Below are 25,189 nucleotides of genomic sequence, written 5' to 3' on the forward strand. Positions count from 1 at the left end.
CAAGTATATGATACAGTATTGTTAACTCTAGTCACTGTACATCGGATCCCCATGACTTCTTCCTCTTATAATTGGATGTTTGTACCCTTTGACCAACATCTTCCCATCTCCCCCACCCCCAGCTCCTTGCAACCACCATTCCACTCTCTGTTGCTCTGAGTTCAGCTTTTTTAGATTTCATATAGAAGTGAAATCGTATAGTATTTATCTTTCTCTGTCTGACTTATTTCACTTAGCATAATTCTCTCAAGGCCCATCCTCATTGTCTCAAATGTCTTTGGGAAACTTACTTGATAAGAAATAACCTGGCTCATTTTCCTACACAAAAATCAGTTTTCTAGTAATGAAAGTGATGATCTGAAGTTCACTCTAATTTGAGGAGGTGAAGATTGAATTCTGTAAATGAGCCCTCGTCATTAAAGTTGTGAAAATGTATTAGCATTACACAGTTGTATTTCTTAATTAACACTAATGGTGTAGACAAAGAACTATGAAGAGTTTTTAAGATCTGGCACTGAAAACTAAGACACTGGTGCACTGATCTCTACAAGTCTTCCTGTGATAGTCACCCTAATTATTTTTTTTAATTGTGCAAACACTATGTCTCTGTTTAGGAGTACCACAGTTGTTGACAGATATTTTTCATTCTGAAAACCAAGTATCACCACCAGCTAAAAGATTCAAAACTAAATTCTGCCATCACATCATTAGAAGGAAAATAAGATCTATCTGAATTCTTGGTATAGAAGGAAATAAAATTGGAATTCATGTTCTACAAAAAAGGGAGTAAGGAACCATGAGAAAACCAAAATGTATAATTTTAAAATTTTCTTCTATTCAGTTTATACAACTCAAAACCCAAAAAACATATAACCCAATTAAAAAATGGGCAGAAGACAAGAAGAGATTTCTCCAAAGAAGACATCCAGATGGCCAACAGACACATGAAAGATGCTCAACATCCCTCATCATCAGGGAAATGCAAATCAAAACCCCAATGAGATATCACTTCACACCTGTCAGAATGGCTAAAATCAAAAATACAAAAAACAACAGTGTTGGTAAGGATGGAGAGGGAAAGGAATCCTCATGCACTGTTGGTGGGAATGCAAACTGGTGCAGCCGCTCTGGAAAACAATATGGAGGTTCCTCAAAAAGTTGAAAATAGAACTACCATGTGATCCAGTAATTCTACTACTGGTATTTACCCAAAGAAAACAAAAATGCTCATTTAAAAGATATATGTGCCCCTGTGTTTATTGCAGCATTATTTACAGTAGCCAAATTATGGAAGCAACCCAAGTGTCCCTCGATTGATGAATGGGTAAAGAAGAGGTGGTATACATATACAATGGAATATTACTGAGCCATAAAAAAGAATGAGATCTTGCCATTTGCAACAACATGGATGGAGCTCTGGAGTATTATGCTAAGCGAAATAAGTCAGTCAGAGAAAGACAAATACCATATGATTTCACTTACGTGTGGAATTTAAGAAATAAAACAAATGAATAAAGAAAAAGAGACAAATCAAAAAACAGACTCTTTAGAGAACAAACTGATGGCTGTCAGAGGAGAGATGGGTGAGGGGATGGGGGAAATAGCTGAGGGAGGTTAAGGAGTGTACTCATGGTGAGCACTGAGTAACGTATGGAATTGGTGAATCACTATATTGTACACCTGAAATTAATATAACACTGTATGTTAACTGAACTGGAATTTTAAAAAAAACTTTGAAAAAGTGTAAAAAAAAATAGTCTATTTATAAAAATTATTATATAATAAAATTTATGTTTTGTGTGTCTAAAATTTTTTCTTCTATTCAGCTCCGTATTTAAAATATAATTGCCAATACCATGTATATTTATGCCACATTAGATGCTTCTCTTCATAATTCAATAAAAATAAAGCTTGATAATTTTTAAGGCAGATTGGGGTGCCTGGGTGGCTTAGTTGGTTGGGTGACTAACTCTGAATTTCGGCTCAGGTCATGATCTCCGGGCTGTGAGATCAAGCCCCAGGTCAGGCTCCGTGCTCAGCACAGAGTCTGCTTGAGATTCTCTCCCCCTCCCTCTGCACCTCCCCTGTTCACACTCATGCACATGCATACAGGCATGTGTGTGCTCTCTCACTCTCTCTAAAATAAATAAATAAATAAAATCTTTTTTTTTAAAGATTTTATTTTATTTATTTGACAGAGAGAGACACAGCAAGAGAAGGAACACAAGCAGGGGGAGTGGGAGAGGGAGAAGCAGGCTTCCCGCGGAGCAGGGAGCCCGTAAATAAATAAATAAAATCTTTTTAAAAAATATTTAAGGCAGATTATTTTCTTCTACCAGCCTTGTTTCATTCAAACGTGTTCCTCCCCTCATTCCTGCAGGCATTTTTTAATCCCTTTTTCCTGTGCTTGTATAGAAATATACAAACATTTACACACATATGGAGATCTTTTCCACAAATAATGGATTGTACTATAAATATTAACTATTCAATTTGCTGTTTTTATGTAATAATTCATCATGAACATCCCTCAAGTTCAATAGACTTCCTTTTAAGTCATTCTTTCTAATGGTTATATAACAATTTATTGTATGGATGTACTACATTTTAGTTAGCCATCTGGCTACTGATAGACATTCCATTTGTTCTCAGTTCTTTGCTTCCAAAAACAATGTTATACATAAATTCTGCATAAATCTCTACATACTGGTACTTTCATTTCTCTAGGATGGAGTCACATACAGAATTGCCTGAGTCAAAAGGAATGTATGTGTCCAATTAGAGGTATATGTGGCGATCAATAATGGAAACTAACAGAGGCTTAAACAAACAAGGGTTACAAACGTCTGGAGGTAAGTAGTAATGGGTAGTGATTGAAGAACCCAAGCTCTCATATGTTTTTCTGTTCTGCTATCCTAAGTGTGTTAGCATTTTGTCCTCACACTTGCTTCCTCATGGTTACAAAATGGCTGCCAAACTCCAGGCATCAGTCATGTTTATATTCAAGGTAAAGAGGGGAAGGTAGTAACTTTCATAATTGTATCTTATATAAGCAAAGTAAAACAAAGGCCTTTCCAGAGATTTGTCAGCAGCCTTTCCTTTACATTGTCTTTTTTTTTTTTTTTTAAGGAATTTATTTATTTGACAGAGAGAGACACAGCGAGAAAGGGAACACAAGCAAGGGGAGTGGGAGAGGGAGAAGCAGGCTTCCTATGGAGCAGGGAGCCTGATCCGGGGCTCGAACCCAGGACCCTGGGATTATGATCTGAGCCGAAGGCAGACACTTAAAGACTGAGCCACCCAGGAGCCCCTCCTTTACATTTTCTTGACCAGAAGTGGGTTATATGACACTGCTAGACTGGGAAATTGAGTAACTGGGAAAAAACAGTATTGTCCTGATGGTTTAAATCAATTACAATTTATCACCTTGCTTCCATAAACAAAATTATGATTCTACTGGAAAGGAAGAAAAAAGCTGTGGATATTGGGTAGGCAACTAACAGTATCTACCATAGTGTATATTTTATTTTAATAGATATTGCCAGGACAGTTTACAAATAAATTGCAATAATTCACACTTCTTTCATAGATTGAGTGTTCATTTTCTGCATCCTTATCAACCCCATATATGAAAACTTTTTGTACTTTTACTGGTCTGATATATGAAAAAGCATACCAATGATGTTTTAATTTGCATTTTCCTGACAATAAGATTGAGCGTCTTGTCATATGATAATTGGTCATTTGGATTTACACTTCTCTGAATTATTATTCAAATTTTTAATTCATTTTTAATTGGCTTTTCTTTTCCTTATAACCTGTACAATCTTTTTTTTTAAGATTTTTTATTTTTTATTCGAGAGAGAGAGAGAGAGAGAGAGAGAGAGTACAAGCAGGGGGAGTGGCAGGTAGAGGGAGAAGGAGAAGCAGGCTCCCCGCTCAGCAGGGAGCCCGACGTGGGGCTCGATCCCAGGACCCCGGAATCATGACCTGGGCCAAAGGCAGCCTCTTAACTGACTGAGCCACCCAGGCACCCCTAACCTGTACAATCTTTTTGTGTGATATTAACTGTTTTTCTGTCATTTGTATTACAAATACTTTCCCAAAATGTCTTTTGACTTTATTTATGGTGTCTTCTGCCATGTTTAAAAAAACTGTTATATGTGTAGGCGATTTTGTCTACTCTTTTCTTAATTGGTTCTGGATTTCCTGTCTTTTTTTTTTTAATCTTCCCAAAACTCAGCATTTATTACAGAGTACTCTAAATTAGATATACTTTTCTCTGTTAATATTTTGCATGCTCACTAAAAGTCTGGTCTCCTAAATAGGCATAATGAACAAATACAATAATAAAACTTTTTTTTTGAGGAAAAATAGGGAGAAGAAATATTTTAGCACTGAGATATGTAGATTATTTCCAAAATGGTTTAACACTCAACCACCTAGTTGTATCAAAATTAATTTTCTCTGAAGTAGGCACTGTCCCCAGCTACAGACAATCCTTGCCTTGTACAGTAATGTCAGACCATAGAAACGGCCATTCAAAGTAATCTTAATAATTGATGGGGGAAATGATTGTTCTGTGACCTTTAAAGATCTGTCAAAATATTAAAAACTCTTACCGTCAGTTATAAGTGTAAAATAAAATGAATAATTGTAATAAGTATTAGTACCCTATAATTTAAAACATCAGAAACATCGAGATTTGTGTTATCTCATTGTAAACAACTAATCGAGAGTAGTTTGAACGGTACTTGCCTTTTTTGTTACCTTATGATACTGAGTAAGCATCTTTTCTATACCATTGCAACTTGGCATACTCTTTTTAAGTTTGGATCCGCTTCTGCCATTTTATCAGCTGTGCTTTCAACATTGTAAAATCTCTCTGCAATTTCCTTTACTGTGAATTTTTTTTACCATCACTTCCTTTGGGCCATTATTCATCCTTTTCATCACAACTAGTTTCCCCATTTACATTAGGCGTGCCTTCACGAGGTTCCTCTAGCTGCAAATGAGAGAAGTACCGTGATTGGTCACTGATCGTGAAGCACATCTGTTACATAATGATCTGTGGACCAAATAGCTAGCAGGGGTGTTTGTAGTTCAGGTAGCTACTCAGTATACACCATGGTAACTGACATTTGAACTGTGCCGATGGAGGACCGCCTTTACCTACTTGTGGACATTGTCCCAGACAGGCTTAAATCTGACTGCTGAGTTCAGCCCATTTAAATTTACATCAAATAATGAACCTTAAAGCTCCCTAAATGCAACATTAGTGCACACTTGCATGTTGAGGTGGTTTTCAAATTTTCATCATTTGGCAGTCAACTTTAAAATGTATCTTAGAATGACAGTTTTAGAAATACAGAAGGGACCTTTGGGGAGCCTGGGTGGCTCTGTCAGTTGGGTGTCCGACTCTTGGTTTCAGCTCAGGTCGTGATCTTGAGGTGGTGGGATGGAGCCCACATCGGGCTTGCAGTCGGTGGGGAGTCTGCTTGAGATTCTCTCCCTCTCCCTCTGCCCCTCTCCTCACTCTCTCTCTCTCTCTTTCTAAAATAAATAAATAAAATCTAAAAAAAAAAAAAAGAAATAGAGAAGAGATCTTTCAAGATCCGATAATTTGATGCCACAAATTATCCAGCATGTTTGTTATGAATGATTTCTCCTCCTTTGATTTCAATTTGCTCGTATAGCCGCTTGAGGTCTCAGCAGCACTGAGCCTCCTCGTTTGGTGGGACCCCAGGCAGGACAAGCACAGACACGTCCTGAAAATCAGGAGACCCTGGTGACCATGGGCCTCACCCTTCGCTGGCGTCACTCACCTGTCAGAGCCAGCTGTTGCCTTCCTTGTGAGCCTATTTTTTTCTCTTTTTCCAGTTTCTGGAGCAAATTCAGTTTGCTTTCGTGGGTTTGCAAATTGTAATGACCACAAAGCTTTAGCAGTTCTTCCATCTGAATCAGGTTTTCTTCTCTGCTATTCTTAGAATCAACATCCACACTGCCATTGATTATCTGTGTTCATTTTGGACAAAGTTTCCAGTCAAGTACAAGCTGTCTTCCAAATTTTGCACTCAGAAAAGGGGCGTCATCTAAGTCAATTACATGCAAATTTTTTGGCTAGTTTTTTATGTATGTTAAATGAGTTACAAACACGACTTCTGCAAATCCTCAAATCTGCCCATGTACTAGGTTTCCTGTCTTGCTCAGGAAAGTCTTCCTTTTCTCCTTTAAACTTATAGCCTTAAAACTTAATATGAGACAAAAAAAAAAAAACTTAATATGAGACAGTGATAAATAAGTTCAATATTTTCTTTATTTTACAGTTAATTCCTATGAACATGTTTTCATGGTCAAGTACCTGGGCATGTGATTAAGTCTGGGCCCCACCACTGTGGACTTTGGGCAGATTACTTAACTTCCCTGGGTCTCAGTTTCCTCATTATTGAAATGAGGGTATTATAACTGGAAGCTTGTACCTCTTAATCCCCTTCACGTAATTTTGCACAAACTTCCAGTCATAAAATAAATAAGTGACAGAGATGAAAAGTACAGGATAGGGGACACAGTTAATAATATTGTAATAATGGTGTAGGGAGACAGATGGTAGCTACACTTAACTTGGTGAAGTTTGTGTAAAGTATAGAATTGGAGTCACTATGTTGTGCTCCTGAAACTAATACAGCACTGTATGTCAACTATACTTTAATAATAATTTTTTTAATTTAAAAGTTTTTAATTAAAAAACTCAGAACAATTTTTTAAGATGTATTTATTTGAGAGAAAGAGAGAGAGAATGTGGGGCAGGGAGGGGAGGGAGAGGGAGAGAAGCACCTGCTGAACACAGAGCCGGACACAGGGCTCGATCTCACAACCCTGAGATCATGACCTGGGCCGAAATCAAGAGTCAGATAGAACCAACTGAACCATCCAGGCGCCCCCGAACAATTTTTTTAAATGAGGGTAATAACTGTACCTAACTCAGGGAGGTTTTGTGAGGCTTAAATGTATAAATTAATGTATAAAAGCTCTTAGCCCAAAGACTGGCCCATAGCAAATACTCAATAAATAGCTATCGTATTAATTATTATTAGCAAGACAAACAATCTACATTACACATCTGTTTGTTTTGTTGGTGTCACCCTCATTGATCCCTGGGAATCGTGCTACATGCACACAACAAAATCTCACTCAACACAGGTGTGTTGTGAATGCTCTCTGAAACCCATTTCCGCTACCCTGTCAAGTGTCTGCTCAGGGCACGCGGTAGCGATGAGGGGAGCAAGCATTCACAGGGGGGCTGGGCCAGCCAGGTTTCACCATGTCAGCTGCCTAGGAGGGGCATTCCGACGTGGGCCCCGCGACTCCGCAGTCATTGCACAAGGCACCGGGAACACACCCTCGGGGAGACACACGTAGTCACAAAGCAGGTATAGTGTGTCTGCCAGGGCCCCCCACCCCTAAACCAGAGGGCAGTGAGAGGTGACAGACACAAGGATGAGACTCAAAGGGCATGTGACGACCTCGTTCCTGAGGGACTCTGGCAGGCCCTCCTCCCTGGGCCCCCTCCCCTCCAGCGGCCCCAGGGGCACCTGCCCCAGAGGGGACAGCTTGGGGTGGCGGGGGTGGGGGGCAGCTCACAGTGCTGGCTAACTGTTAAAAATTGCTGCTCAGGGACACCTGGGTGGCTCCGTCGTTAAGCGTCTGCCTTCGGCTCAGATCATAATCCCAGGGTCCTGGGTTCGAGCCCCGGATCAGGCTCCCTGCTCCATAGGAAGCCTGCTTCCCCCTCTCCCACTCCCCCTGTTTGTGTTCCCTCTCTCGCTGTGTCTCTCTCTGTCAAATAAATAAAATCTTAAAAAAAAAAAAAAAAAGAATTGCTGCTCAGTCGGCACCTCAATTCGTCCTTCAGGACTGGACATGGATTTGCCTGTATCCTTTCTTCCGCGCCTAGCTGTGCCATCTGAGAGTAATATTAGCGGGAGGCGAATGTAGAAGCTTCCCACCCACTCCTAGCGCCCCTGAGGAGCCCAGGAGCATGTGGGGCTTATACCCACGCGGTTTATGTCATTAAACGTTCCTAAAGGGATTAACACTCAGGGCATGATTTAAATTTGATTATAGTTCCACTTAAAGATCTGCCATGACTGGCTCAGCCTTGCTCCCCCGCCCCCCGCCTAGATTTCTCTCTCTGCCAGTTTTTACCCTTCCCTACACGCCAGCCGCTGCCCAAGCACGGCGTGCAGCCCTTCTACCGCCCGAGCATGACAGGTGACGTTTCAGTGAGCGAACGGAGCAACCAGCCAAGACTCGGGAAGGAGTTTTATTCAGACACAATTTGAATATGTAAAGTTACACGAGCCATTGCCTCCTCACTGCACTGAGATATCAGCGTTCAAAAGGAAGTTTGCAGAGAGATTGTAATGGTAAGGGGGAAATGATCATAATCTAACATCAGGAAAGATGACTGTAAGAGGCAATAAAAAAGACCATAAGGAAAAATGTTAAAAAATTAGTGCTTTGGGGGCACCTGGGTGGCTCAGTTGTTAAATGTCTGCCTTCTGCTCAGGTCATGGTCCCAGGGTCCTGGGATCGAGCCCCGCATTGGGCTCCCTGCTCAAGAGGGAAGCATGCTTCTCCCTCTCCCACTCCCCCTGTTTGTGTTCCCTCTCTCGCGGTGTCTCTCTCTGTCAAATAAATAAAATCTTAAAAAAAAAAAAAATTAGTGCTTTTTCTGTAGTTAAATTTATTCCTAGATACTTGATTGTTTTGGTGCAACAATTGTACATGGGACTTTTTTAGAGAGAGAGAGAGAATGCGTGTGTTGGGGTGGGGAGGTAGGGGCAGAGGCAGAGGGAGAGAGAGAATCTCAGGCAAACTCTGTGCTGAGCGCAGAGCCTAACACAGGGCTTGATTCCATGACCCTGAGATCATAACCTGAGCCAAAATCAAGAGTCTAACGTGCTTTTTTTCTTGATTTATTTTTTTAAAGATTTTATTTATTTGAGAGAGAGAGCACAGCAGGGGAAGCGGCAGAGGAAGGGGGAGAAGCAGGCTCCCCACCAAGTAGGGAGCCCAACGCCGGGCTTCATCCCAGGACCCTGGGGTCATGACCTGAGCTGAAGGCAGACGCTTAACCGACTGAGCCACCCAGGCGCCCCTGGGTTTCTAATTTCACTTTCTTAATTTTTTGTATAGCAGGATTGTGATTTTCATTTTCTTCTTTATGCTTTTCTGCATTTTCTATAGTGTTCTTTTTTATCTCATTTGCCTGTTTCTCACCTAGATCAGAATTCAGCTTCTGTCCCTCAAAAGCCCCTGCTCCTGGCTCCATCTCCCTGCATCTTCACCCCACCCCCCTGCACTCCTACCCCCAAATACCTCTATCACCAGACTCTGCTTCCCGCTGTGTTCCTATAGTGCACACGTGCAAGAAACAAAGGGATTAAAATTTTTTTAATCATGTTTCAGGCTTCTCTTGAGAAATCAGGAGACCTATCATACTGCTCCAGGATTCCCATTTGGCAATAACCACTTGGTGCCACCTATGGTCATTCCGTTTCCAGTTCACATTCCTAGTACAGCCTATTGTCCCTGCAACCTGGGAAAGCTGAGTATTAGGTGGTTTATATTTCAATAAGAACGGTTTTTCTTTTTCCATTCCCATAAGAAAAATGAACAACCAGGAGGTCCATCTGCATCAGGAAAAATTCTAGAGAGCAACTTTCCTCATAAAATGAAGCCTATCCCTACATGTTTATTATGCGAACAGGGGTCTGTTTCACTCATTTACATCACCTGCCTGACCTCTGACCTAGCTGATGGCCAAGATGCCTTCCCAGCTTGGGTGCTCATGATTTCTGGATGTGCTGGGCACTCTCTGGCTTAAGATAAGAATGAAAGAGAAGCTCCCTGACCCACGCACCAGCTCCTGACCCTCGTCTTCTCCCTCAAGCCAGCCTACGGGCTTGACCTTGGGGAAATCAGAGAAACAAATGGCACCTTCTGTGACCCCATTACTGCAAGCCAGGAAAGAGCCATCCCACCTGCACTGGGCTACATCCTACCTGCACAATACTTTGGGCTCCTAATAACTGAAGACCCAACTAAAAGTGACCTAAATGAAGTCAGAAGCAGCCTTGCTGGGCATAGAGGTGAACAAATCACACCACTGCAGCAAGAAATAATGGGGACTAACTGGTAGGCAGATGACTCATTGAATTTTCCACATTACCTACACATGCTTCAAGGCCCACCTCAAGTTCATCTGCCTGTGAAACCCCACCCTGGAAAGTCCCCCAACTCCTTTGAACCAAGAGGGCTGATAGCCTGGATGTCTTCTTTGTAACTAATAACTCACAGCCTTGTGGCATTCCTTGAATGTGTTTGGCACAGAGACAAGTCAGTTCTCACAGAACATCATATGAATGAATGAATAACTGAATGATTATATGACTAAATGGATGGGAGAAGGATGTGACTGGAGGAAGCCGGCAGACCGATGCATTCACTCAGGAAAGGAAGAAAGGACCTAGACTAAACCAGGGATAACAAAGATGAAGAAGCGGATCATAGATCTTAAAGATTTGGTAGGATCTAGCCACTGGGGGAATGTGGGAGTGAGGAGTTGGAAGGAGTTGGCAGTGCCTACGTTTTCTACCTTGGACTCTAAGTCTGTTCATAGGAGACGGAAGTCAGGGGCTCCCACAGCCTTGACAGCACCTTCCTCTTACTGCATTGTTCACTCCTGCTTTGGGTACAAGAGGATGCTTTCTGAGGAATAAGCTAAGAGCCCAGTAATGAGATCAGAGTCAAGACTGTTGCAGTGAAGCAGAGACCGAGAACACACCCAAGGAGGGCTGATGTTTGGGTTATATGCCATCATGGAAACTCCCTGAATGCAAAACACTTGCTCAGGTCCTTGGCGAGAGGGGACCTCTCCGCTGCTGGGATGAGCTGCTGTCATATTAACTCGGGTGCCAGAGTCAACGTCCAGGCAGAGGACATAGCTCCATAAATGAGCCCTGAAAAGTACTGAGACCACATGCTCCTGGGGAAGGCGGAAGAACGGTTCCAAACACTACAATACAAAGAGCCCCAAACTTTTCATTAAATGAAATCAGGCTGACCTGACCACTGTATTTTACATTTCTCTAGCTTAAAAAAAAAAAAAAAAAAGGAACATAGAGGTACTTGGAAGATCATACTCCACAATTTGAAGTGTGAGAGGGCCAGCATCAAAACTATCTCCCATTGAGTTGAAATGTCGCTGAGAATAGAAACGGAGACAAGGACTGGCACTTACAATGAGAAGGAACTTCCTTAAACTGAATAAAGCCCACCTATGGAAATTCGGGTTGGGGCACATTCTGGCAGAAGGAGTACGTACGTGTCAACCACCCTTCTCGAAAGACTCACCACTCAGAAATTTAAGGCTTTTTCCTTTTCATTGCCCCTTCAGGCTCGTTCTCTGGCCTCAACAATCTCTGTTCATTTTGCTCTTCTAAACTCACTCCTCTAATCAGGGTTGCTCATTTCTGTGGCTTGTTTCCTGTTTCTCCTTTTTTCTTAATTGAATTTTATTTTTATTGAAGTACAAGTAACATACAGTGTTGGATTAGTTTCAGGTGTACAACATGATTCAACAATTCCAAGTATTAGTTAGGGCTCACCACAGTAAGGGTAGTCACCATGTGTCACCAAACAACAGTATTACAGTGTTACTATGTTCCCTATGCTGGACTTTTCATCGCTGTGACTTATTGATTATGTAACTGGAATTTTGTTCCTCTTAATGCCTTTTATCTATGTCACCCTCTTCCCCACCCCCCACCTCCCCTCTGGCAACTACCAGTTTCCTTTGTTTAAGAGTCTGGTTTTTGTTTGTCTCTTTTTTCTTTTTTTAAGATTTTTATTTATTTATTTGTCAGAGAGAGAGAGGGAACACAAGCAGGGGGAGTGGGAGAGGGAGAAGCAGGCTCCTCACTGAGCAAGGAGCCCAATGCAGGGCTCGATCCCAGGACCCTGGGATCATGACCTGAGCCGAAGGCAGACGCTTAACGACCGAGCCACCCAGGCGCCCCTGTTTGTCTCTTTTTTTCTTTGTTTGTTTTGTTTCTTAAATTCCACGTATAAGTGAAATCATATGGTATTTGTCTTTCTCTGACTTATTTCACTTAGCATTATAACCTCCAGATTGATCCATGTTGTCACAAACAGTAATATCTCATTATTTTTATGGCAGAGTAATATTCGTGTGTGTGTATGTACACCACATCTTCTTTACCCATTCATGTATGTATGGACACAAGTTGCTTCCATATCTTGGCTATTGTAAATAATGCTGCAATAAACATAGGGAATGCATATATCTTTTCAAATTAGTGTTTTCATTTTCTTTAGGCAAATACCTAGTAGTGCAATTGCTGGATCACAGGGTAATTCTATTTTCAGTTTTTTGAGGAAACTCCATACTGTTTTTACAGTGGCTGCACCAGTTTGTATTCCCACCAACAGTGTAGGAGGGTTCCTTTTTCTCCACCGTCTCACCAATGCTTATTTCCTGTCTTTTTGACTTTAGCTATTCTGACAGGTGGAAGATGATCTTTCACTGTGGTTGTGATGTGCATTTCCCTGATGATGAGTGATGTTGAGCAGCTTTCATGTGTCTGTTGGCCGTCTGCTTGTCTTCTTTGGCAAAATGTTTATTCAGGTCCTCCACCCATTTTTTTAGTTGGATTATTTGGGGGTGTTTTTGGTGTTGAGTTGTTTCCTGTTTCTCTTCGGTGGCACCTCCAAAATGCTTCAGCAAGGTGTCAGGAGCCCAAGCTATGCCCAACACAGTAAAGAAATTGCCATGAATTTTTCTGCCATTCTGAATTCCCTTTCCCTGAAAAACAGGCAAAGGATATAAGCAAGCATATTACAGAAAAAGAAATACAGCTGGCCAATAACATATGCCCAACTTCACTAATAGAGACATGCAAATTAAAATAACAACATAGAGGTGCCCTGGGTGGCTCAGTCAGTTAAGCATCTGACTCTTAATTTCAGCTCAGGTCTTGATCTCAGGGTCCATTTCAAGCCCTGCTTGGGTTCCACACTGGGTGTAGAGCCTACTTAAAAAAAATAAAATAAGGGGTGCCTGGGTGGCTCAGTCGTTAAGCATCTGCCTTCGGCTCAGGTGATGATCCCAGGGTCCTGGGATCGAGCCCCACTTCGGGCTCCCTGCTCAGTGGGGAGCCTGCTTCTCCCTCTCCCACTCCCCCTGCTTGTGTTCACTCTCTTGCTGTCTCTCTCTGTCAAATAAATAAAATCTTTAAAAATAAAATAAATAAAATAAAAAGAATGATGTAGATCTTAATCTACAGAGTTGGAATGATGTCTAGGATATTTTGTTAAATAAAAACAAATTTCAAAAGAGTAAGTAAATGGGTTCCTTTTAAAAAACTGGGTTTATATACATGCAGAGCTATAGAGGTACACATAGGAAAAATAAAAACACTATAAAACAGTGATTCTTAAAGTGAGGTCCCTGTACCAGCAGCATCAGTATCATTAGGAAGTTTAATAGAAACAAAATTCTCAGGCCCCACCCAGACCAGCTGAATCAGAATCTCCAGGGGTGAGGCCCAGCAATCTGGTTTACAAGCCCTCCAGGTGATCATGCTCCCTAAACTTTGAGAATCGGTGTTCTAATAAGAGCATTTATCTAGTAAGAGGTAGAAAGAGAAGAGACCTAGCTGACTTGTTTATTCATTTCTGTGCTGTTGAAAATTTTAATTATGTTCATGAGGAATGTTTCTCAAAGTCATGTACACATCTTAGGAGGTTTGTGCTAACTTATCAGTTGAATCAACCTCACGTTCTCTTGAAGACTATCCAGTGTGTAAAAATACAGACCTGTGAAAGCCAATAACGTAGGGAAATACTTCCAATACTGCATGGTTTCTGACATCAGTGGAGTCAAGTAAAACACAAGCATCAGGAATTGAACTTGGCTCTGCTGTGGGAGCTCAGGTTCTCTGAGCCTTGGTGGCCTCCTCTGTCACTGCGAAGTCAACAGCCACCTTGTCCCCTCGCAGGTCATGGGGAAGAGATGACAGGTGGAAAGCACACTACTAATTGTCATATCCTTAGCACCGAGGTATCTTAAAACACCGAAGCACCCTCAACAGCTTGATCAACTCATTCCGTTTTGCAGTAACATCATCGTTGCATAAAGCTGTCCCAGAATCACCCTCCCAGTAGCAAGGCTCTGCCGGAGAACCTTGACACAGACCTGCCAAGGTCACTTTTACTAGTGAAACGTGCGAAACCCTGATGAGCCAGTGAATAGGTGCAAATGATTTCTTCCCACCCATTCCCAAGCCCTCCGCCCAGGCGCCTCAAGCGTGTGGTGTGTCTCTTTTATGGCCTGTGAAGGTCCTCCCCAGCTCTCTCACCTCCCTGTCCTCAGACAACAAAGCAGGCTTTTCTGTTCACACAAAGTGCTTGTTGCTCTCTTGATCCATGAGAAAACATGGAGCTGAAGAACAATAATGTGCTACTTCTTTTTGCTCCAATAAAAAAAAAAGAGTTATGACACAGAAGCCTGGGGCCAAAGCAGGCTCACCGTTGTGTGTTTTAACAAAGAAATCTTTTCTGGATGCATAGTCCACGGGCAGATGGCAGTAAGTGAGTCGGTGCGGCATAGATCATGGAGTTGGGAGGCTCCTGCCCGGTCATTGGGACCTTGGTCTCTGGACCCAGTTACGTGCTCAGAGTAGCAGGGAGGAACCTGGCCTTCCATTTGGAAGGCCCCAAGCCCAGCCCCAAGGAAGAGGGTTGCAGAGGGCAGGAGCAGCTGGATGGAAGTGGAGGCCCCCGGGGCTGACCCGGCTCCCAGGCCTGTCCTGCCAGCCTTGCCAGGGTGTCTGACCACAGGGAAGCTGTTGGGGCAAACACAGGGGGTTCTCAGTATTCCCCACTGAGACACTGACCTGATGGGTTTGGGGAGGAGTCCAGGAATCAGCCTTTTTTTTTTTTCTTTTAACCTCTCTGAATGTTTCTGATAGGCAGCCAAATTTAAGAACATGTTTTCGAGCCATCTAAAACATTTCCCCTTTGGTGAAACCCTTACTGTCCCAGGCAAAACTGGTCTCACCACCCACCTTGGCCTTCTCCATTCTTCACGCAGGCCCCCTAAGGGAGCCTGTACCAACATGAAACTGGTTACTCCCTGACACTTTTCTCTCACCTGCTAAAATGAGTAGGGGTCAGGTCAACATTGTCCAACTCCAAGCTTTGCCACTGGTGAGGATTATTCTGAAATCCCTAAATACAGGCATGTTCGTTGCGGTTTGTCTCAATATGCTAGAAATGAACAAATGAAAACCCGAGGATGTCACCGTCAGCCTTCGGAGTGGTTGTAACCCCCATTCTAACCTCAAGATGCCTCATGTGCCGGGCATAAAGCAGCTAGTTTCCATTAAATACAAGTGTTCTTAATCTCTTTCCTATTTTTTAGATCAGAAAATAAATATAAATAGAAGTTCTAGTATGTTCTTCCTGCTCCCCAGAGGGTCATCCTCAGGGATCTCGCACACCACTTTGGAGAGCATTAGTGTAAAACACATAATGGGTGCCTCACACATAGTAGGTGCTGAGTTAATGCAAATTCTCTTCCCTGGGGGGAACATGTTTGGAAAAAAGACACTTGGGATGTCATCCAGTCCTCGTGTCTCTGGGGAGTCTTGGAAGTTTATCTCTGTAGGCAGGGGCCTCAGAGAAGAACAACAAAGGGACCCAAGTTGGGGGGGCACTTGAGGACTCTTGCGTCTGGCTTGTGTGAGGCCAGATCCTGACAGCAAGGGGTGAGAGTCCCTGAGTCACTCTACTGGGGTCCTCCCCATCAGCAGAAACAGCTCACCCGGATGGTCTTGAATTCTTGAATGCCGACTCTCCAGCAAAGAAGGCAAGACTGAGAAGAGAGCCCAGGTGCCCAAGCAGGCAATCTGGCCTGCCGGACAGCTGTCTTTGGCAGACAGGAGTCATGTCGGTCCCCGCACACAGGAGCCTCCCTCAGACTCCCAGCCACATACAACGTCCCTGACTCAGAAATGCAGCTCTCCTCTTTCCTAAGTGTCGTCTTAAACACAAAGTAGATGGAGACACTGCAGCCAAAGACACCAGCTTCCACATCCCCAGGTGTGACCGTGAATATTACGGGTCTTGCCTGCTGCTTGTGGGACCTGGACAAACACCACAGGCCCCTTTCTCCTCCTGCATCTTCCTCCCTGCGTAGGGGATGGAAGCCAGCCCTGTGGCTCCTCCGAGGGGCAGCCTGACGAGGTGTCTCTGTGCCCACACAGGAACAGCTCTGTGTGGCTAGCTGCTGGCCCGCGGCCTTTGATAAAGCCACACAGGGAAAAGCTCTTTCAGGCAACAGGCCTGGCTAACAGAGTGTTGACGGGCCCGCAGCTGTCCTGTGATGGCAAGTCATGGCCCCTCCCTCCAGCCCACTTCAGAAGCACAACTTAAATAACAGCTTTCATGTGAAGTTCTGAAGCGAGCCAAGGTTTGGGAAGCTCCGGGCTTTTAAGATGTGGCTTTCCTCCTGCTTTGAATGGTCTTCTTTGACTAACCCTAAACCAAGCTATCAATCAACAAAAATTTATTGAGCACTTACTATATTTTATTTCACTGCAACAAAACGTTTTTAAACATGCTCAAGTGTACCCAGCTATAAGCAAAGCTTCAAATAAAGAGAGACAAGGTGGAAAACAGAGGCACGGTCCCAGAGATGTCATGCACAGCATGATGACTCTAGTTAACAGTACTGTGGTGTGCGTTGGAAAGTTGCTGAGAGAGTAGATCTTAAAAGCTTTCCTCGCAAGAAAGAAAAACTTGCAACTATGTGTGGTGATGGGTGTTCACTGAGCTTATTCCAATAATCATCTCACGAGACACATATGTCAAATCATTATGTTGTACACCTAAGACTAAAACAATGTTATATGTCAATTTCATCTCAATTTGTAAAATAAAAATTTTAATAAAATGAAACATTTTAAAAAGAAAGGCGTGCGACTCCAGAGCTAAGAGAGACTACAGCTTAACCTCTCTTTCAGAGATGACAAAACAGGGACGCTTGGGTGGTGCCCTCGGTTAAGCGTCTGACTCTTGATTTTGGCTCAGGTCATGATCTCAGGACAGTGATCTCGGGATTGTGAGATTGAGCCCGGAGTCAGGCTCCCTGCTCAGCGGGGAGTCTGCTTCTCTCCCTCTCCCTCTGCCCTTCCCCGCGCTTATGTGTGCTCACTCTCTCAAATAAATAAATCTTAAAAAAAAAAAAAAATGACAGAACAGAGGCTCAAATAGTTAGCTAACATGCTCCAGGGCTTCCAGCTGGTCCCAGCTAATAAACGGCATTAGAAGTTGAATCAGGGACTTCTAGAGTGGGGGTGGACATCCCAGTAGGTTTTATCCAGCCAGGCTTCAACTCCAACTTGCTGATTCCTAGATCCTTCCCCAAGATACACTGATGCAGGCGGTCTGGGAGAGGCCCAGAGATCTGCATTTCTAACAGCCCCTCCACAAAGGCGCCCTCACACGCATAGCTGATTCGGCTGCGGACAGCATTCTTTGAGAAACATAGGTCTAGTCCAAATTTCCAGGAAAAGCAAATTTCCAGGAAGCCATGCCACCTGAGCAAGCTCAGTGATTAGACTATACACACTTCCTGAGAGGCCGGCACACTCCACTGCTGGAGGGCTCTCAGCATTCAAGAGTGTTTCCTCCTATAGTAATGTTCAGGAGGTGCTTTCAGGTCCTAGGAAGACATGTGCTCAGGTGACCCTCAGTGATAAGGCCACGTGCAGAAGGAAGGAGGGAGGACGTCCAAGACAGGATTGGGGACAGGACTGTAGGGGTCCCCCATGGGGAACTGCAACAAGAGCCAATTGCCATCAGGTGCAGGAAGAATTCCCAGGGACCCAGCGGGTTGTCTACCATCAGAAGTGGGCTTTCGTTCTTCCCAAGAGAGAAAATTTGGGTTAACTTGTCGTCATCCTTGATTAATATGCATGCAATTTGTAAATGAGGATGCATTTACTAAAAAGATGCTGAAAATATTTTACTGATACAGATGAACAATTTTTAAAATTGTGCAGAGTAGAGCTTTAGAGCAATGATGAATGAAACGAATCCCTCTTTCACGTGATATTTCTTAATATTTAAAGACCATAGCCTGTCCTTCCTAAGTCATTTCTGAAGATGCACCTTCAGTTACTTCAGTCAGGTCGGGCTAACCCTTCACCTTCACCTTGCTAGTTACCATGAGATGGTATTTACCATCTTACTATTTACCAAGAACCAGGGCCATTCACTTCTATCACAGGTTCTTAAAGAACTATGCACAGGAACATGCCAGGAAAATCCTTCTCTTTAATTCAAGTAGTCATTCGAAATAGGTTTATTGAGTACCTTCTATGCGCAGTTCCTGCGTAAGCACTGGAGATACAATGATTAAGACAGGAAAAGCCCCTGCTCTCTCTCATGAGCTTACTACATTCCAGTAGAGGAAACAGGCAAAAACAAACAAACAAACAAACAAACAACAAATATATAATGTTGTATACAAATGTAAGTGCTATGAGAGAAAAAAATAAAGCAGGATTAGGGGCTGTAAAGCCATGGGGATGGGTGGCTATCTTCGATAGGATGGGCAAAGAAGATCTCACTTGAAAGTTAATTCTTAAGATCAGAACGCAGTGAGGGAGAGACATGAGACTATATGAGGCAAGTGTGTTACACATAGAGAAACAGCCCATGCAAAGACCCTTAGGGAGGAACTAGCTTGATTTTGAAGATAACAATGAGGCCAGTTTGTTAGAGGGCAGAGGGGGGAAGGAGATGAGATCAGATGGGCTGCTTGAAGTCACCAGCGATGCTTAATGTGAGCAGTAGTGGAGAGACAGACGGTGAGCTAACCACTCAAATCCCAGTGAAGAAGGGGGAATGACTGAAGGTGGGTCAGTGACTTTAAGAAAGAGGGCTAGCCTGTGATTAGAGTCTGACGGCACATGCTTCACCGCAACTGCAGGGTTTTGAGGAAGGAAGGAGAAACTGCCTGGGAGTGGCATGAGGAGCAAGGAGGGTCCCTACCCAGCTTCCGCACCGTGGTGGGCCTTAAGAAAGGGGCACAAAGGACACTGTCCTCGGGAGATAGCCAGGTTTTCCTGAAGCAAGGTCAAGTTCCGTTCAGAGCACAGGTTGCAGTCACAAGCAGTTTTTCTGGTGACAGATCAAGAGTTCTAGAAGGCTTAGTAGGAGGACTGGGGGCAGAGACAGGGAGAAGATCGGCCAGATTGGGAATATAGAGAGCCACCTCGCAGAGGTAGGTTTTCTGGGTGGTGATGCCCTGGGAGTCTCAGATTTCGGGTGGAGCCTGCCAGAAACAGGAATGCAGGCTGATGGGATTGGTCTTCCTATGTTTGAGGGAAGGTGAATTTCCATCTTGGGACTGGTCTCTCCTAGACATTATAGTAGTGAAACAGGCTTGCTAGGCTGTGGGGACAGTGTTCTTCCCCCTTACCAAGAACACACCACTCTGTCAGCCTCCCTCAAATCACCTTATTCAGTCACACTTTTGCCCCAAGCTCCAGTTGGTCTCCTGCTGAGCTGGACTGAATTGTGTGCAGCTATGAGCCTCCAGCTGTGAGCCTGAGGGCCTGTCTTAAAACCAAACGGAAGCTGCCTCCTGGGCCCTTATTCCAAGGCCCACACTTAAACTCAGTCCTTTCCAGAGACAGAGAGGGCTCAGAGTGGAAGGTCAGAGTAAATCCGATCCACCTCAGGCGTTTCCAGCTTCCCAGGCAGGCAGAAGCTGCTGGAGCGTCTTCTCACACAGACCCCACAAGAGAAGAACAAGCCTCCTCCAAAGAGAGGCCAGGCCCCAGCAAGAAGGCCCTGTGAGTTCTTTACCCATGAGCCACATCCCGGCAGAGGGGAGACCGAGGTGGGGGAGACCAAGGTGGGGGAGGACATCTTGAGCATGCCCTAGAGTAGGAAAGAACTGCCTTTGGCTTGTGTACTTAGAACCCTGGAATGAAATGCAGGGTCCCAGCACACAGGACGTGCACTGCCACTGTCCATTCAGCCCAAGATTATGAGCTGTGGGTATCTCAGTGGCCAAGCTCAAGGGTGCAAGAAGTACCCCCTCTTGATCTTTTATGACTTGGTTTCTGATTCCATGCCCCCTTCCCAACAGCATGGCCGAAAATGTAACTTGGTTATCCTTGGTGTGTTCTCGGTGTGTTATGTCAGAATTCCAGGATATCATGTAGTCAGCTCCAGGATATCACCGACCTAAGAGTAGAGGGACCCATTGGTCTTCAGCTGTCTGTTCCCACAGGTTCCCCTGAAAGGATCGCTGCCTCCTGTTCCCATGGCTGTCTGGACCCAGGGACTCCACGCTGAGACCATGCCACACAACGGTAAGTGATCCTTTCTGGAGGGTCCATGCGCGTGGAGTCCAGCTGTTCTCTGGGGTCCAACTGCTCTCTACTTCTTCCACCCCCTGTCAGTCTGGAAAAATCTCTCGCTTGGGGGAGGATACCAATCTTCCCTGACTCTGCCCTGAATTACCCTCCTCCCTTTGAGCTCCTCAGATCGAGTTGTCCTAAAAGATTAGGCTTTCTGAAAACTACTTGCTTAAGTGTACAAATGGGTAGGGGGAATATACAGGGTAAAAATAATTAGTATCTGAAAATGTTATCCAGCTACTATCCAGTATGTTATATAGCTCACGTTCAACTTGATGTCATCAAAGTCCTTCACATCTTTTTCAAGTGTACTGTTGTGAAGAGTGATCCCCCACATCATACTGATTATTTTTTAATACACTGTGTGACTTAACATCTCACCCTCTTGAATTGCCTCCTGTCAGTTTCAGTCAGTTATTATCAGGATGGACTTTCAGTTTGATTCTGTGACCCGACATAGTATATAAGCCACCGTTCTATTCTTCTGGCTCCGTTCTAACACACAGGATTTTTCACATTTCAATGTTGTGGAAATCAAGATATCATCTTACTGTCAATGTCAAAAGAAACCTAACCAGCTACCAAGCAGAGAAATAAATTAGAATGCTGCCTTTATTTGCCGTGCACATGGGAAATTACCCAACGCTTAGAAGTGTTTGTTCACCTGACTCTTACTTCAGTTGAACATTTGCATTTTTAGTGCCATTCACTCTTTTAACTTAGGTCTGTATCCCTAAATACCAATCAAAAGACCTTTGAAAAATGACCACATCGTGATAAAGCACTGACACAGAAAAGCTGTGTCACAGAAAAACTTTTTTTCTGTGACACAGGAAAAACTTTCCCTGCCACATTTAAAGCAGCTCGGTTAAATAGTCCCTCGGAATAGACTAGAATGTCCAAAGCTAGGAGAGATTGGGGTGATCAGGTCATACCTGTTGTGAGGAATTATCCAGGAGATGATGAATATACATCAGTCAAAAGACATTTTTAATTTCCAGTAATATTAACTCAATAAAACTGAGAGTTTAACTAAATTAGGCAGCTTAATAGGCAGGCAGGTCTTCTATACTGCCCCTCACGCTTATCTTCTTAGACCTCAAGGTCCAAGATCTCCAATTATGAACAACCAGCACCACCGCCACCTTCAGGGTATGTTCTGCTCAGCCTTAAACAATTATGGTGGCCTCCATCCCCCAGTAGAGATTGGTTTCAGATGGGGCTGGTGACCCCATTTTTGCAATGAAGAAGGGGGGAAAAAAGCATGAAGCTTCTCAGAAAATTCCTCCTTCCTAAGAAAAAGATTGAGAGACAGCCCCTTTCTCTCTGGACTTGCTGCGTCTGGATGCAGTACTGGAACTATTTCACCCTGCTGCCAGCAGCCTGAAGAGGAAGCCGGGAGAGTCCGGATGGCGGGAGCAGAAAGATGGACACAAGCTGGGACCTTGATGACATTGTTGGGGGGCTGAATCAACGAGCCCTGAAGTGTGTTTGACCTCAGAACTTCCAAATATGTAAGATAATATATTTCCCGATCGCTTACACTGGGGATGGGGAGAGGGAGGGAGCCTACCCCTGGGATTGCTGTCCATGGAGAAAAGTGACTTCAAAGAATCATTAAATTTGGAATGTAACAAAATATTTTGTTTGGGTTTTCAAAAACTCTGTTGTCAAATTAATGATGTGGCATTGATTCCTTTCAAATAGTTTGTAAGTTTGTTTTGATACCAGTTGAAATGCACATAGAATTTTCTTGAAACTTGACATCATGATTTGGAGGTTCAGCCGGAAGATAACAGAGATAAAATAGCAAAGAAATATTTGAAAATGCAATTTGTTTAGTATTCACCTTATCAGATATTAAAATAGGCTACAAAAGTACAAGATCAAACACAATGCGGTATGGTAGAGAAACAGACCAACAAATTGGCAACGCAGGATAGAAAGTCCAGAAACAGGCCCAAATTCATACAAAAATTAGATATGTGATTGTAAATCATCTCAAGTAAATGGTATGAGGCACCTGGATAAACCTTTAGGGGCAGAGAGAAGAACTATACCCGTACCTTATACCATATGTCAACATAAATCACAGACAAAGATTTAGATGTAGAAAATGAATTTATGAAGTAGAAAGTAAATATACTTTTATCTTGGTGAAAAGTAAAGCTTTATTAACATGATACCAAGGCAAAAACCATAAAAAGAAAAAGACCAATTAAATATGACTAACATCTAAAATATTTAAATGCACCTGAGTGGCTCAGTGGGTTAAGAGTCTGACTCTGGATTTCGGCTCAGATCATAATCTCCCAGTCGCAGAATCAAGCCCCACACTGGGTTCCAGATTCTCTCCATTTCCCTCCCCCTTTGTTTCTCCCCCAACTCGTGCCCTCGCCCTCTCTCTCTTGCTCTTTCTCAAATAAATAAAATCTTTAAAAATCTCAGGCGCCTGGGTGGCTCAGTCAGTTGAGCATCCAACTCTGTCTGTTTCAGTTTCGGTCGGGATCTCACAGTTGTGGGATCAAGCCCTGCATAGGGCTCTGTGCTCAGTCCAGAGTCCGCTTCAGATTCTCTCTTTCTCTCCCTCTCCCTCTCACTCACTTTCTCTCCCTCAAATAAATAAATAAAATCTTTAAAAAAATAAAATATTTAAAAATCTCCTCATAGGGGAAAAAAACCCTTAGCTAAAATTAAAAGTTACATAACAAACTGGAGAAAATATTTTCAATATATATGGCAATCCATCTACAAAATGTTTATACCAATCAGTAAGAAAAAACTAGAAAGGGAGCAAAAAATGTAACTGACAAAAGAAAAACATGCGAATGGTCAATAAATGGCAAACATTCCACTTCATAAATAATGAAAGAGATGCACTTTAGAGCCGTGACCAGGATGGATATGCAGCAGGTGTTTCCGCTAAAGCCATACTCTCTATTCATGCAGCATAATACCTCCAGACTCGTTAATAAAGAGGTGCTGCCCAGAGCCCCTGAGTTCCCCCACCCCTCTGGCTGCCCTGGCACCCTGCTTCACACCCCCATGATTAAGCAACTAAAGGGTAGATGTGTGACCCCCAGGAGCCTGCACCCTGCCATGGCTGACATCTGCTCCCTGATAGCCCACCCCTGCTCCTGACATATTGCATAATGAAATTTGTAAATACAGAATAATAATAGCAGCAGTAATACCGGGTGTTGGTTAGGGTGTGGGGAAATGAGTATTCCCCTACTCTACCTGAGGAAATGTAGTTTGGCACAACCTTCTTGGAGGGCAACTTGGCACCAGAATAAAAGCCGTAAAAAGAGGGTATTTCCTTTGACTCTGCAATTCCACTTCTAAGAATTTTCCTGAGGAAATAGTGTAGGGCGTATATGAAAATATAACTGCAAAGTGAAGACCGACCCAAGTGAAGATCAACCTCCAAAAACTGAAGAAGTATATGTTCATATGAAAGGGAGACGGGGAGTTTCCACCATCAAGCTGTCAATTTTAGGCAGAAGGCCACCCATGGTGCGAGAGCGGGGAGCACAGACCCTCTTACATGAGCTGCTAATAGAAATGGGAATGGACACAAGTTGCCTGAAGAGCATAAGACATTGTTTTAAATGCACCTTCAGCTATTCCTCTTCTAGAAAGTTATCCTGAGGAAATCATGATGAATGTGGGAAAAATTTCACCGAGGAGGTTGTTTGTCAAAGTGTTTCTATTAATAATAATTTAAAAAGTGTTTCTTAGGGCACCTGGGTGGCTCAGTCATTAAGCGTCTGCCTTCTGCTCAGGTCATGATCCCGGGGTCCTGGGATCGAGCCCCGCATCGGGCTCCCTGCTCCGCGGGAAGCCTGCTTCTCCCTCTCCCACTCCCCCTGCTTGTGTTCCCTCTCTCGCTGTGTCTTTCTCTGTCAAATAAATAAATAAAATCTTAAGGAAAAAAAAACCCACTACAGATATAACTGGGTATTACCTTTTTGTGGGAATTTATGAAAATACTTTTTAACAAAAAGAGCATCCCTACACTTGACCATGGAAAAACTACCTATAATTCCTTTGTTTATTCCTTTTTAAAAAAAAATTATTATTTATTTATTTGAGAGACAAAGTGAGAATGAGCACTGGTAGGGGGAAGGGCAGAGGGAGAAGCAGACTCCTCACTGAGCAGGGAGCCCAACACGGGGCTCAATCCCAGGACCCTGAGATCATGACCTGAGCCAGAGTCAGATGCTGACTGAGCCACCCAGGCATCCCTGTATTCCTTTTCTTTTAAGATTGATTGATTGATTGGATTAAGAGGGAAAGCATGAGCGCAAGTGGGGAGAGGGACAGAGGGAAAGGATCTCAAGCAGACTCCCCACTGAGCTCAGAGCTGGACTTGGGGCTCCACTGAGATCATGAACTGAGTGGAAACCAAGAGTCACCGAGGTTCCCCTCCTTTGTTTATTCCTGAGCCCTATATCCTCTCTCTAAACTCTCCCCAGTGCCAAGGTGACCTTTATTTTTCAGTCTTCAGAACAGAACCTCGTTAAGAATCATCTTTGAGAGTCTAGAGCCAGGTGCTGACTAACTCCAGCAGATGGGTCATCTTCTCCTCCAGTACCTATTGCCTGGCCCAGAGCCCAGGGTTGCTTTCTGGGGACAGTTAACTTTTCCCACAGGATCCAAGC

The 25,189-nt window shown here is 43.5% G+C and overlaps 1 pseudogene; it reads right to left on the reverse strand.

Annotated features, from left to right (window-relative positions):
* Positions 1-5,636: 5,636 nt before the first annotated feature.
* LOC113938572 lies at positions 5,637-6,185 on the reverse strand (annotated as a pseudogene).
* Between the last annotated feature and the right edge of the window lie 19,004 nt (positions 6,186-25,189).

This window comes from Zalophus californianus, chromosome 8 (genome assembly GCF_009762305.2).
Source record: "Zalophus californianus isolate mZalCal1 chromosome 8, mZalCal1.pri.v2, whole genome shotgun sequence".
NCBI lineage: Eukaryota > Metazoa > Chordata > Mammalia > Carnivora > Otariidae > Zalophus > Zalophus californianus.